Below are 15228 nucleotides of genomic sequence, written 5' to 3' on the forward strand. Positions count from 1 at the left end.
GTATATAGTCCAATCTCTTTATTTTATGAACAAAGGCATGAGATAAGTTTGCACTAATAGTTAATGACTACAACACCAACCACCACAGACACTTATATACTGCTCTAAGGTTTGAGTATCAGAAAGGTTGAATGACTTACTCAAAGTCACACAACTAGTGTCAGAATTGGGATTTGAGCCCCTGTTTCTATGGACTCCAAGAACACCATTTTCCCACTACATATGACATATTAATTTATCTCATCCAGGAATATTCCCATTTTAATAGGGAACAAGATCACATCTTGGATATGTAATGGATGTGATAAGGGAAAAAAATTGGAGGCCAAATATAGCGTACCTTGGCAAGTCACTTAACCCCAATTGCCTCCAAAAAAAAGATAATTACTCTCATAATTTCACATGTGCTTGTTCTGTATGCATCTGTGCTAATGCAGTATGACTGGACTACACTTGTTTCATCAGCACCTATGCCTCTACATTGGTTTGCTTCTATTCCTCAGTATTTATATCATGCACTTGCTGTGTGCAATAAATTATACGAGACACCATGGGAGCATTACAGGGTGTGGTAAGGACTGTCATTCCCCTAAAGCAGTCCTAAATAATGGTTCTATTTAGCACTTAATGGATTTTTAAATGAGAAAATTATTTTAGATAACAAAGAATGATAATGGGAAACATGTTGTTTATAATATTTTAGGGCTTTAAGAACTACTGACTTATAAATATTAGTGATTAGGATTGGGGCAGAGAAGTGATAAACTCAGAACGAGCTAAGGTAGAGGATGAGTGCTTAGGGGAAAGGGGAAACTTTATTGAGGATAATCAAAGAAGAGCTGGGTGTATGAGGCAATGATAATAGGCATGAAAATGAAACTTCTCAACTTCTATTTTCTGTACCTACTAGGAGAATTAGCTCTGGAACAGTTAAGATACAATAAAAATAGATAATGGGGAGTTGATACTTAAGCTAAGTGAGGAGATGGCAAATGAGTACTCATTAGCCCTCAATGAAATCCTTACCTGACTCAGATAAACTACAGTATTGAAAGCAGTAGACAGCATGGTTGATAATCCTGAAAAGAACACAGAGAATAGGAGATGTGGATGGGCTTAACTTCAACTACATGTAAAATTGTAGAATGAATCATTAAAGGGATGGTTTGTGAGTTTTTAAAAACAGAAGCACTAAGGACCAGCATGATTTTATTAAGAATAAATCAAGCCAGACTAACTTCATTTACTTCTTGGGAGGGTTACTAGACTGATAGATAAGAAGTGCTGTAGACATAGTTTATCTGGATTTCAGCAAAGCATTTACTATCATTCTACAGGAGATGGAGAGATGTGTGTTAGATTATAGCACACTTAGGTGCATTTAGAATTTGCTAAGTGCACGTGAAAAGTACCATTAATGACTCACTGTCAACTTGGAAGGCATTTTCCAGTGGAATGGCCCAGGGATCTAGTCTTGGTTCTCTATTACTTAGCATTTTCATCAGTGAGCATAGACGAGTGCAACTGCATGCTTCTTAAAGTTGGAGATGACTCCAGTTTAACATGTAAGATCACAGAGTAACTAGCCAAATAAATATCAACAGTACATAGAACGATGGGCTGGATCAAACAAGATGGAATTTGATTGGTTTTGTTGCTGTTGTTGGAAGACCTGAGCTCAAATCTGGCCTCAGACATTTACAAGCAGTGTAACCCTAGGTAAGTCACGTAAACCTCTTTGTCTCAGTTTCCTCATCTGTAAAATGAGGTGGGGGAAGGATATGGCAAATCACTCCAGCATCTTTGCCAAGAAAACTCCAAATGGGATCAAGAAGAGTCAAACATGATTGAAAATGACTCATCAACAACAACAATGAATAGATGATTCATAAAAAAAGAAGTCTGTGAGTTTTAGCTGACTGAAAACTCAACAGTTGTAATAATATGACATCGCAATCAAAAAAGGTAATAAATTCTTAGGCTATATGGAGAGGCATCATGTCCAAAACAAGGGAGATGACAGTACTGCTATACTCTGCCCTGTTACTTTTACATCTGGAGTATTGAAGTCAGTTGGGGGTTACATGTTTTAGGGAGGATATTGACAAATTGGAGGGTAACCAGAAGACAGTGAACAGAATGTTAAAGAATATCAAGATCATGTCATATGTAGATTCTTTGAAAACAGCTGGGGTTTTATGTTATGTCTTCAGGTATTTGAAAGGCTATCATTTGGAAGAGGAATTATATTTGTTCTTCTTGGCACCAGAGGAGTGAACTAAGAGAAGTTGCAGAGAAACAAATTTCAGCTTGACATAAGCAGAAATTTCCAAACAATTATAGATATGCAAAAGGGAAGGAAAATATTAGTCTATGAAAGCTTATCTAGCCAAGAATTAATTTCCATTAATGGAGAATGTTACATAAAAGATTTCTGTTCAGGTACAGATTGGATTAGTTGGCCTCTGAGATCCTTTTCCACACCGAGATTCTGATATACTCTGATCTTTAATTAGAGAAGGAAGAAGATTTAGGTAAGGTTAACACTTCAACCAATACTGGTGTATGAATGACAAACCAGTCAGTTTCTAATAATGTTCAATATGCAGTGTGTGAGAATACAGGGAAACAAATGACTAGCTTAAGGCTTCTGGGAGTGGTGCATGTTTAAAACACTGTCTGGCCCATATTAGGTGCTTAATGAATTAATTGGTTGTCAGTTCTCCTTTGCAATTCTCTAATTTGCTCTTCATGGTTCTGAAAATTGACCATCTGGCAGAGGCTGTAGGAAACTCAAGTTCCCTTGGGTGTCTCCATATGTATCCATTGTCACCCCCCTACTACCACAGGACCTCAACATAGAATAGAGAGGATGTTATAGGTGATTCACATGGGCTCACAAGTGCGTTTCCACCTATAATTCATTACTCTCACATTTGAGCTTTGGGTTTATTGGCTTCTCCCTGAGTGTTCTCCTTTCCCAAATGGAGTCTATTAGGAAGCTAAAATTGTGCCATTCAGATCTGTGCCATATGTAAGAGCTCATTAATCAGAGACCCCAAAATATTGGTATTTCTGAGCACAGCAAGACCTAGAGTTTCACATAGTGTCAGAGATCGAAGCACCATCAGAATGATTCAGCTTCCAAATACCTCACTCTTTCCATGTTCCCCCTCAAGGCCCACACTAGGGGTGGACACAACCCCTTAAGGATTGCTACCTGGACAACTCATCCCTTGCAATAACCTATAATATTTCAGTTTACATTGTCTCATAACTTATCATAGAATCATAGATTTGGAATTCCAAGGGACCTTAGAGGTTCATTTAGTCCTGTACTTCTCAGTGTCGTTCACCCTTTCAGTGAGTCCATCAGATCAATACTAAGACGGTTTAATTTCCAATAGGTAAAATACTGATAGCTATAACCTATGTAAATAAAAGCTCTGTGTATGGGGTGCAGGGATCCTAAATAATATTTAATAATATAAAGTGGTCCTAAGACCAAAATTTTGAGAAGTACTGAATTCTAGTCCACCTCCCTCATTGTACAGATGAAGAAACTGATGGCCAAAGAAGTTAAGTGATGTGGCCATGGTGATACAGCTTGTTAGAGGCAGAAAGAGAATTTTAACTCAGGTCCTCTGACTCCACATCCAGCATTTTTCCCCCTTCGATGCATTCTCTCTCTCTATCATAGCACAGAATTGTGATTTACTTTCTCAATTCTCAAGAAAGAACTCAACAACATCTCCACACTTAGTCACGTGAACCCAGGAGCTAAATTGCATACTATTAAGATAAATAACTATCACGAGTCAAATAAATGTCTTGATGTTCTTTTGTAACCTACAAGTGATTTTTACAATTTCAGACACTTGCTGCCATGCAGGCATCTTCCACTCAGGTTCTCAGCCTAATAAGAGTGTGACTAAGCAATGACGATGTCTTAGAGATCTGGTGGATAATTTTGTAGCTGATGCTGTTTGATTGAATGAAGTCTCCTGATTCTAGCTAAGGGGCATCCAGTGGCAGACACTGGGACCTGCCACCAAACCTGTTGAGGGCTTACAATGTCTAATCCCATTGTAGGGTGTCAAACCACACTCTATGATCTCTTAGTGTTTGCCGAATTGAATTGAACTGAGCTAAATTGAGGCTTTCCCAAGGGATTCTGGCTGTTCTGCTGCATGGTTTTTTTTTTGTTTGGTTTGGTTTGGTTTGGTTTTATTTTTAACAGAAGTGGCTACTGTCTAAAAGAGTGAGGCCAATGGTAAGAAAACAATAACACTTAAGTGAAAGAAATCAATTTGTGCAACTGGCATTATCTTCACTTGCTGGTGAGCTTATTAAATTAAGGGAGTTTGAAAGTCACTACTATCCATGATCTAGTAAGGATCTTTTCATTTCAGACAAAAAATGAATGAAATCACTTACTCATTTTTCTTAACACCTGGAGACAACTCAACTATGAGTGCACTGTAAGACAGTACTGGGCACAAGGCCAGCATTTCCTGTAATAGCATGATCAAAGAATAAATAAATGTTGTTCAGTGGTTTTTGTTCATTTCACTTAAAGTCAAACTTTGATTAAAAGGAATCCAAATGACCTGAACCTTCAGGTAACTAGATTTGTTATTTTTGTTCTCTTGCAATTTTAGGTGAAAGAGAAAACTGATAAACACACAAGGTGATGTAAGAATAATTTTAAATAAACTTTAAAACCACTTCCAAAATGAGAGTGCATAATTCAGCCCAAACTCCTACAACTACATTCACAAGGGCATACAGTGAGAATCAATTCTCAAAACAACCATAGGCATCAAGACTCTCAATCACTAAAGAATAAGATGAAGTTTACTGTGTCCAGGTTTCTAAGGCATAAAAGTGAACGGAGTCTAGCCAAATTTGCAGAAACAGTGGTTGGAAAAAATATTTTCTGCTATTCCTTAGTTCATGAGAATTTAACTCATTAATGCAAACTATCATGAACTCATAAGTTCAATGTTAGAATTGGAAGGGACTTTATATTATATACACCAACCCCCTTACTTTATGAAAAAGGAAACCTGAACATTCTGGTCATTACTTCAAAATTAGAATGTTTTGTATGTTTAATCTAAAAATTGAGTCAGAATCAGACCATATATGAATGGGGGGGGTGATGGAACCAATCTTTCATTTGTCAATCAAACCAATTTAAAGCAACTCTCTTAATAAGGTGAGAACGGATCTTGAATCAATCAATTAAAGGCATTAAACCAGGTGGGAAAGGCCCTTAATAAATCTGAAAGGAATTAAAATCATTGGATTAAATAATATGATGCTACACATGGAGTGTATTGGGAGTTGCTGAAGAGACTCAGCCATGCTTTGAAGGATAAAATAGCAAGTCAGTCTGCATCACTGCTGGTGGAGTTGTGAACTGGTCCAAGCATTTTGGAGAACAATGACGACCTATGCCCAAAAGGCTATAAGGATGTGCATATCCTTTGACCCAGCAAAATTACTAGTAGTTCTGTATCCCAAAGAGATAAAAGGAAAAGAACATATATGTACAAAAATATTAATAGCTCTTTTGTGGTGGCAAAGAATTGGAAACTAAAGGGATGCCCATTCATTGGGGATTGGCTGAACAAGCTGTAGTATATAATTGTGATGGAATACTATTGTGGTATAAGAAATGATGAACAGGTTTCAGAAAACCTGGGAACACCAAGTGAATCGTTGCAGAGTGAAAGAAGAACTAGGAGATCACTGTACATAGAAAACAGCAACATTGTAAAGATGGTCAACTATGAAAAACTTAGCTACTCTGATCCAAGACAACTTTGAAGGACTCGTTATGAAAAATGCTATCCACCTCCAAAGAGAGACTAATTAATTCTGAGCACAAATTGAAATACATTTTTCCACTTTCTTTTTCTCATTTTTTCTTGGCTACATGGCTAAAATGGAACTATGTTTTGCATGATTTCACATGTACAAGTGGTATCATATTTCTTGCCTTCCCAAAGGCTGGGAGAAAGGGAATTTGGAACTCAAAATTTTAAAAAAGAATGTAAAAATAAATAATAAATATAAAGTATATAAATATGTAAATAAAATATAAATACACATAATAACACTATATTATAGAATAAAAAAGAATAAATTGGAAAATAAAAATACACAAAAATACTAGCTTAGGGGAAAAAAGGAAATGTTTGCGTCAATATCCGAGGATAAACTAGGCACACTATGAAAAACCACATTCAGGATTCTAAAAGGAGCCTAGATGAAAGTTTCATCATACCTGTACAGAATCTCATGAGTGTGCTCGAAGGGGAGGAAAAGACTTCCAGTAAAAGAAATTCCCCTTGCCACATCACACATTTTAAGTTTGAGTCCCACCTTCCCCAGGACTCTGTATGTACTTGTGGGAGAGTGAGCCCCTAGTCTAAGGGGAATGTTTGTTCCAACTCTTCTTACTGTACTATCTTTGTAATTGCCCCTTGCTAAAAAGTCAATTAAGTCTGATTGGTTAATTGATATCAACTGAACTCGATGAGGAAGCACATCATTGGGGGCTTACCAGCCACAGTATTAGGAAATTAGCCCCAACCCTTCAGCTGTACCCCATAGATCAGCTAATTACTTGCTGGGGACCCAGCCTGCCTGTGCAAGTAGAGGTTGGGAGAGTAAACCCAGGGCTAATGGGCTCACATATAAATGTATTATTTCATGTTTGGTGTTGATTGGACAATAAATATAATGCGATTTTGGAAGAGAAGGCATTAGTAACTGGGGGCAGGATTAGGAAGGGCTTCATAACAGGTGACATTTGAGCAGAATCTTGAGGAAAACTAGGAATTCTAAGCAGGGGACATGAAGAGGGAGGGTTTTGCATGTATGAGAGACAATCAGCAAAGGTACAGTGATGAAAAATGGAATGTTATGTATGAGGCACAGAACAAACACCACTTGATTGGCTTGTAGAGTGATAGGCAATCACGTGTAATTAGGCTGGAAAGAAGACTAGGTCCAGGCTGGGAAGGGCTTCAATTACCAGAGCAGTTTATATATAATCGTAGATAGGGACTCACTGGAAATATTGAGTAATGACACAGTCAAACCTGAACTTTAGGAAATCACTTTGGTAGTGGTGTGGAGGATGGACTCACGTGGGTCAAAAATTAAGTCTCAGAAACCAAATGGGAAGCAATCTCAATGGTTCAAGTGAGAAGTCATAAAGGCTTGAATTGGGGTGTTGGCCATATGAAGGAATAAAACAAGTTACACATAGTATTGCAACCTTTTAATGTACAGCTTAGGACCTGCCCTGTTTGGAAGATAGAGACAGGGTAGCTACATTATTAACATCTCCTTGTTGTTACTGCCTCATGTACATCCTCTGAATTACTCTGTTCTGCCCTCTTGGTTGTTCCTCTCACTCCTGTAGAACACTCAGTGGTAGGAGATACCAACTCCTCTATTCCACAACTCTCCCAACACGTGGATAAACAATGAGCTATTCTATAGAGCCCTTTAATCTTTTCTAAAAACAACTTCAAGGGGCAGCTAGGTGGTGAAGTGGATAGAACTCCAGCCTTGGAGTCAGGAGGACCTGAGTTCAAATGTGACCTCAGACACTTGACACGTAATAGCTGTGTGAGCCTGAGCAAGTCACTTAACCCCAACTGCTTCACCAATAAATAAAAAATAAATAAAAGCGACTTCAGGTGTATTATCTCATTTTACCCTTTAACAACCTTAATTTCAAAAGTTAAGTATTACTATCTTCATTTTAGAGATGAGGAAATTGAAAGATTAAGATAAGTGTGAGTTAGGTTCCACATTGGGGTACAACTCAGTTCTTCTGACTCTTAGATGTGGCTCTTGCTATTAGACTACCTCAAAGCCATGTATCTTCCATCTCTTAACTGTCAATGCCCCTCCCCCCAAAAAAGAACAGATGAGAAGTCATAATTTTTCATAAGACCCAGCTAAAGAGCTTCAAGGATCTTTAGGCCTTACAAGCTGAGTACAACCCTATGATTTTACATATGGGAATCTGAGACCTAGAGAGTTCAAGTGAATTATCCAAGGTAAAACAATTAAATGGTGACTCTAGCTCTTATGACTCCAAATCCATGTTTTCTTCTGCACCAGCCTTTAGTACAGTACCTGGTATACAGCAGGTGTTTAGTAAATACTAATTGACTGATTAGTACTGGTTGTACTATATTGCCTCCCCAAAGGCAGTTACTGAGATCTACTTACTTTGTAGGTAAGTGCATGGATTAGGTGCTGAGAAATTCACTATCACACATATGGAAGAACTATAATTAAGCCAGATATATGCACACGCCTCCCCAAATATCTTCATGTATACTCAACATCTTTCACAAATTTTTGTTGTTCAGTTGTTTCAGTTTTGTCTGACTCTTCATGACCCCTTTTGGGGTTTTCTTGGAGGAGAAAATGGGGTTTGCCATTTTCTTCTCCAGGTCATTTTATAGATTTTATAGAAGAAACTGAGGCAAACAGGGTTACGTGATTTGCCCAGAGTCATATAGCTAGTAAGTGTTGGGAGCCAGACTTGAATTCAGAAAGATGAGTCTTCCTGACTCCAGGCCTGGTGCCACCAAACTACCCCATACAAATTGACACATGCCTATTACAGACAACTGAGACAATTGTATAGAGTAATCATACATTCACTTTCCATTTTCACATGTGCAGAAAAACTAAAGCTTCAAATAATAGAACCATTCTAGAGAATATTTAACTTTTTTGAACCGACCTTTGATTTCATTGTTATAGGAAATTCTTATAACAACATATTTAGTGCTTACTGTGCACCAGGCACTATGCTAAGGCTTTACAAATATTTCATTTTATCCTCACAACAACCCTGGGAGGTAGGTGCTATTATTATCCTCATTTTACAGATGAGGAAACTGAGGAAAACAGAGGTTAAGTGACTTGCCCAGGGTCACAAATCCAGTTAACTGTGTGAAGCTGGATTTGAACTTACTGACTCCAGGCCCAGTACTCTATGAGCTGCCTCAACTCCTAGTGAATAAGCTTGCTCTACCAATGTAAACCCTCTTCCCTTCCAAACTTCCCTATTACTGTTGAGGGTACCACCATTCTCTCAGTCCTCCTGGGTCACAACTTAGGTGTCATTGCTGACTCTTCACTATCTTTCAGCTCCCCCCTTCCAATCCTCTGCCCCAATGCCTGTCGATTTCACCTTTGTAACATTTTTCAAATATTCCCAGTTCTCTGATATTGCCACCACTATGGTATAGGCCCTCATCACTTTAAGCCTGGACCACTGAAATAGGCTGCTGGTTGGTTTGCCTGCCACAAGTCTTTCTCCACTTCAGGCCATCCAGCACTCAACTGCCAAAATGATTTCCCAAAACGAAGGTCAGAACATGTCACACCCCTACTGAATAAACTCCAGTGGTTCCTTATACCTCCTGGATCAGACATAAAATCCTTCAGCCTTCAATGCCCTTCGTAACCTGCCTCCTCTCCCCCCTCCCCTGCCCTTTCCTTCATCAGTCTCCTCACATTTTTATCCCCCATATACTCTTTGATGCAGTAACCTTATGATTCCACCAACAAGATGCCCCAAATCCAGGCTTTTTCACCTACTGTCCTGGAATAATCCCCCTCTTTATCTCTACCTCCCAGCTTTCCTTGCTTCCTTGAAGTCTCAGTTAAAATGTCACCTTCTATAGGAAGACTTCCCCAATCTCTCTTAATTCTAGTGCCTTGCCTCTGTTGATTATCTCCTAATTATCCTGTATATAGCTTAAATGTCACCTTCTATAGGAAGACTTCCCCAATCTCTCTTAATTCTAGTGCCTTGCCTCTGTTGATTATCTCCTAATTATCCTGTATATAGCTTATTAGTACATATTTGTTTCTATGTCGTTTCCCCTTTACATTGTGAGCTCCTCAAGGGCAAAGACAGTCTTCTGCCTTTCTTTGTATTCCTGGCACACAGTAGGTACTAAATAAATGTTTATTGTCTAACTGACTGATTGGCATCTGTTCTGTAACTTGTGGTCTTAGAGAGTTGCCTAGAGCACTGAAAACTCAGGTGACTTTCCAAGGGCCACACAGCCAACAGTTATCAATAGTCAGACCCTGAACTCAGGTTTTCAGACTTAGGGCCAGCTCTTTATCCCCTACGTTAGAGACATACACACATGTACACACACGTATGTGTATAAATATCTATATATAGTATATATGTGTGTGTCTTCTCTATACATACTTATAAAATACATATATATTCCTATGTAATATACACAACTACTATGCGTATATATGTGTGTGCATCTGTGTGTGTGTGTGTATATATATACACGCTCATTCCTAGTAGTAATAATGGCTCTTTTTTCTACAGCCCTTTTCAGTTTACAACAGACCTTTCTCAACAACAGCAGGCGTGGCCAGTTTACTTACTACAAGTGCACAGAAAGGTCTTGCCACCACTTGTGTCCCTATCTTCACTCTGTCAGATACTGAGTATTTGAGTACGAGCTGCCCAAACCACCAGAAACTAGCCATTACTGAGCCACACATAGCATCTGCTGGTATTAAAACAAAGAAACAAATGCTTCGTAGTGTTGAGACAGAAAGAGCAAAGCAGATGTCAAAAAATGGAGTAAGACCCAGAAATTTTAGAAGACCCAGGCATATAAGAAAGCCACACTTTGGGCATAAATTAAACTTTTTTTGAAGAATATTATCTTTAAGATAAAACATGGCTACATTTTAAAATTACATTTAATTGTACTTAAATGATACCCTTGAAAACCAAATGTAGCTCCTAAACTGCTAATATGCATCCAAGGAATAGCTTATTCATCTGTCAGGATTAAGCATAAAGAGTTACTAAAAATACCTTCATTATCTGTACTAGAAGCTCATCTATCACCAATGCTAATTAGAGTGTGACTAAAAACCTCCAGGAGTCTGCAGATTCTTCTTTAAATTTAAAGACTATAAAGATCAAACTTGACGCTTATTAACTAATCTAGGACCTCATTTTTCCCAAATTCTCATTTTCTCAACATGTAGTCTCCATCATCAAAATTCTAGACAGGTGTATTATCATTACTGAATATATTCTCAGAACTTGGCATAATGAAAGAATGTACACTCCCTTAATTCTCCAGAATATTTTGACTCCTGCTCCTTTACTTTCAATGTTTTAAAATAAATTTTCACCTTTATATATTTATGCCCAAACTTCATTTAGCAATTGGAGAAAGAGTAAAACCTAGGCAGAAAGAAGACCCTTATTCCAAAGGAAAAAAGGAGGGGGAATGTTGCCAATATTTATGATAGTTGCTCTGTTTTCCACTTACATTCAGGTGATTTCCAGGATACTAAATCAAATTGTACTTGTATCTCTGTAGCTTGATAGGAAAGGAGTATGTGAAAATTCATTGTAATCTTGTCTAACCATTGAACTTGCCAAGTTTGTTTGTTTTTTTCGTTGTTTTATTATTTTTTTTTTTAGTCCAAGAGCTTTCCTGCTACCCACTGATGGCACTACCTTTGAGCAAAAAATATGATGCCTTCCTTATACCATTTAAGATACTTATTGTCTGTACTAACTAGGTTTCCAAAATATACTAACTCCCTGTCCCTGCTAAAATTTTATCATAAAGAATATGTCTCCCATCCACTTTTTATGACTTGTCCCATGTCAGGCAATTCATTTAGCATAAAGTGCATTCTTAGTCATTATGAAGGGGAAAAGTTGAAGAAAGGAACATACAAGAGGAAGTTACATATTTATTATCTAGTAGACCATCACCTGGAATACATATGGATTTGTCCTTGAGTGATTTCAGGCGTATCAAAATGAACATTAAAAAAAAAGATTATCCATAATATAAAACATATATAAGAAGCACCCTGCTTGTGACAACACATTAGTCAAGCAGGTCAAATACTGGTGGGTAGATTGGTAACCCTAATTGGGGTTTGGGACATGCATGAATTTCTTTTAAAAGTGAAAGTAGGTAAAATGAACATCAAAGACCATCATTTAGAGGAAAACACATAAGACAAGCTTTAACAATATATTTGTAGTTGGAGAGAAGCAGTCTTATTCACTTTGGTGAATTTATTTACAGTTTAGAAACCTCAAGCCCTTTTTAAAAAGTAGGCCTGGTTGGCAGACCACATGCTCTTGCTTTGTTTTTACCCTCACCCCCATCCTATTTCCCAGACAGTCTGTTCAGCCACATAATCTGTAAGGTCCTCCAAATCATAGGTCCCAGAGTGATCACCTCCTCCTCTTCCTCTCTCAACTAAACAGCTCTAATACACACCACACGCAAGGCCTTATGAAAGATACAAATAAACACAACCACCTCTGTCCTCAAATTTAAAATCTTACTAGGGAATTAAGGTACACACAAGTACGTTTGTGTGTCTATTATCTATCTCACAACACTTGACAATACAAGGGTCAAATGAAAGTATACACTTTAAGTGCTACAAGAATTTGGGTGAAGGAGAAATCTTGCTCACTGCGGTGGTCAGTGAATACTTCACAGATGTGGATAAAATTGAGTTAACCCCTGAAAGATGGGTAGGGTTTGCATACTTGGGAAGGAGAAGGGACTTTTAAAAACAAGGAATTAAGAATGCATAAGGCATTCAGAGGATAGTGTAAGGAACCTACCATGGATAATATGGAAAATTTTTGTAGGAATGGTTGGAGATAAGACTGGAAAGGGCAGTATTGTGGCAAGGCCTTGAATGCCTGGCTAAGAAATCTTGCTTTATCCTGTATGAAGGGGGAGGTCATTTAATTTTTTTAAACTAGGGAAAGTCATCAAGAAAATATTTTTTGGGGAATATAAATTTTGCATTGGTGGACACAATAGGTCAGAGAAGAAACTGAAGGGAAAGGAGGCTTTCACAATCAACACAAGACATCATAAGGCCTTATACCTAGGTATGGGAATGAAAAGGGAGGATCAATAGAACTTGATGAGCATCAGCAGAAGAGAATGAATTAGAAGCTTACTGCATATTTCACTCCTGAGTGTGATCTTCTTGATAGATCCCCTCTTTCACGGACTTATAAAACAACACACTGTCAGTCCCCTCATGAGGTATACAGTCCTCTTATGAAGGAGGTCAGCCACTGACAGTGTAGTAATCATACCCCAGTACCTATACCCCAGCTACACTAAATGGTATGTCATTTATAATTATTTGGAGTCATAACTGGAGGCTGCCACACTTTCCTTAAGTCCTGCAAGAAGAACACCACGATGCATGTGAACAAGTTTAGTGGCTTTAGAGACACCTAAGCCTGTGCATGTCAAAAAGAATTCATGTGGTTAGAATTTAAAACCCTGTCATTATCCAAAACTAAAAAATTACAAAAGATTCACAGGCTTCTCTGATTCTCAACCAACCAGTCATCTCTTTACTCCAACTTCTGAGATTTACAAGCAAAGGATTTTATTGATCATTTTTTTGGGGGGGGAGGGTGAGACAATCGGGGTTAAGTGACTTGCCTAGGGTCACACAGCTAGTGTCAAGTGTCTGGATTTGAACTCCCGTCCCCCTCATTCCAGGGCCGGTGCTCTATCCACGATCATTTCTCTTTAATTTCAAAAAGTAGCTTTTACCCAATTCAAATCAAAAGCCATTTATTGAACAACTCTTTTTGAACACCTTGACACTGTGCCAAGCACTGGGAATACAAAGAATGATTTTTAAAAATTGTCCCTGCTCTCAAGATGCTCCCAGTCCCATGGGAAAGACAACATGAAAATAACTACAAGGACATATACATAGGATAAACTGGAGATAAACTTAGAGGGAATGCATTATTACTAAAGGGGATCAGGAAAAAGCTTCTTGCAGAAGGTGGGATTTTATATTATTTTTGTCTGGTGGCATTTTATTTTTACTAGGGAAACTAAGCAAGCATTCTCGGTAAACAGTCTATATTCCAGCCAATGGCTAAGTTTCACTTTATCAACTTGAGGTCTTCAGGTCTGAAGCACTGACCACCTGGAAAAAGATAACACCAAGTGATAAAGAATGCCTATAGCTAAAGCTCTACTGTTCTTGTTTAATTTAAAGTCTGATGTTTTTTTCCCCCTCAGAAGGGCAAGCCATGCCCTTCAGAAATTACTTGTTTGTTCTCTAAAACACTGGCATACTTTAAAAAATCAGAATGCTCATTTCTAGATTGACTATTGGTGGTGGTTGTTTGAGGCTGGTTTCAGTGGTTGTTCTATCATTTGCTACTGACAAGAGGGCACAAATCAATTCATTGAGTCCAACATTAGCTTTGGGAAGGAGATTACCACTTGCTGAAGAGGAACTCTTCAAATAGCAACTTGACAGTGCTGAGAATGTGGAGGAGAAAGGATTCTAAATAAAATTCTGCAGTTTTAAGCCTCATGCTCCCTACATTTCTTTCCAAATATCTTAGGTCATATCTTCCGCTCAAGACTAGCTAATAATAGCCTTTTGAAAGACCTATTATTAAGTCTAAAAAACCACTTCAACAACAAAAATACCCTATTTCTTTATGTGAAGAAAATTGATCTTGATAAAGACGTATTTGAATGTGGCACTTTTCTACACAAGGTTTGCAAAGAGCTAAGAATGTGGTGGGGTTTGATCCTTCTTGATATTATGCCAGATTTTCCCTGCAGTTCTATGAGGTTCTTTTGGGTGAAGTGAATACGCTCTTCTAGGAAATTTGCTTAAGTTATTATTAAGGAGAGATGGAAGTTTGGGGAGAATCTAATTCCACATGGTGAGGAAAATGCTATAGCTACAGATTCGGAGAAATGGAGAGTTGAAGGGAACTATCAGCTTGAGGAACTGCTCTAAGTCTGGTCTTGAGCCTAGGAAAGGAGCTATTCCAAAGGCATCCACTTTATATCATAGCTATTCTTAGGAGGTAGCAGCAACAAAACTAGCAACACAGTTAAATAGCCCTGACAAGAAGTCATTCTTCAAGGCTTTTTAGCAATCAGGAACTCAATGTCTTAAGGATTCTCCTCTCATCAGATCTTTATTTTTAAAAAGTTAATCCTGCTTAACTGCAATTATATCCCCTCTTGTCAAGTCTGAATCTCATTCATCTTTATGCCACTTTATAACACAAGTCCCAGAAACAGGTAAATTTACCACAGTGAGGCCACTAATAGGCATGTAAGATAGTACTTC

Source organism: Phascolarctos cinereus, unplaced genomic scaffold (assembly GCF_003287225.1).
Source record: "Phascolarctos cinereus isolate Bilbo 61053 unplaced genomic scaffold, phaCin_HiC Scaffold_4;HRSCAF=312, whole genome shotgun sequence".
NCBI lineage: Eukaryota > Metazoa > Chordata > Mammalia > Diprotodontia > Phascolarctidae > Phascolarctos > Phascolarctos cinereus.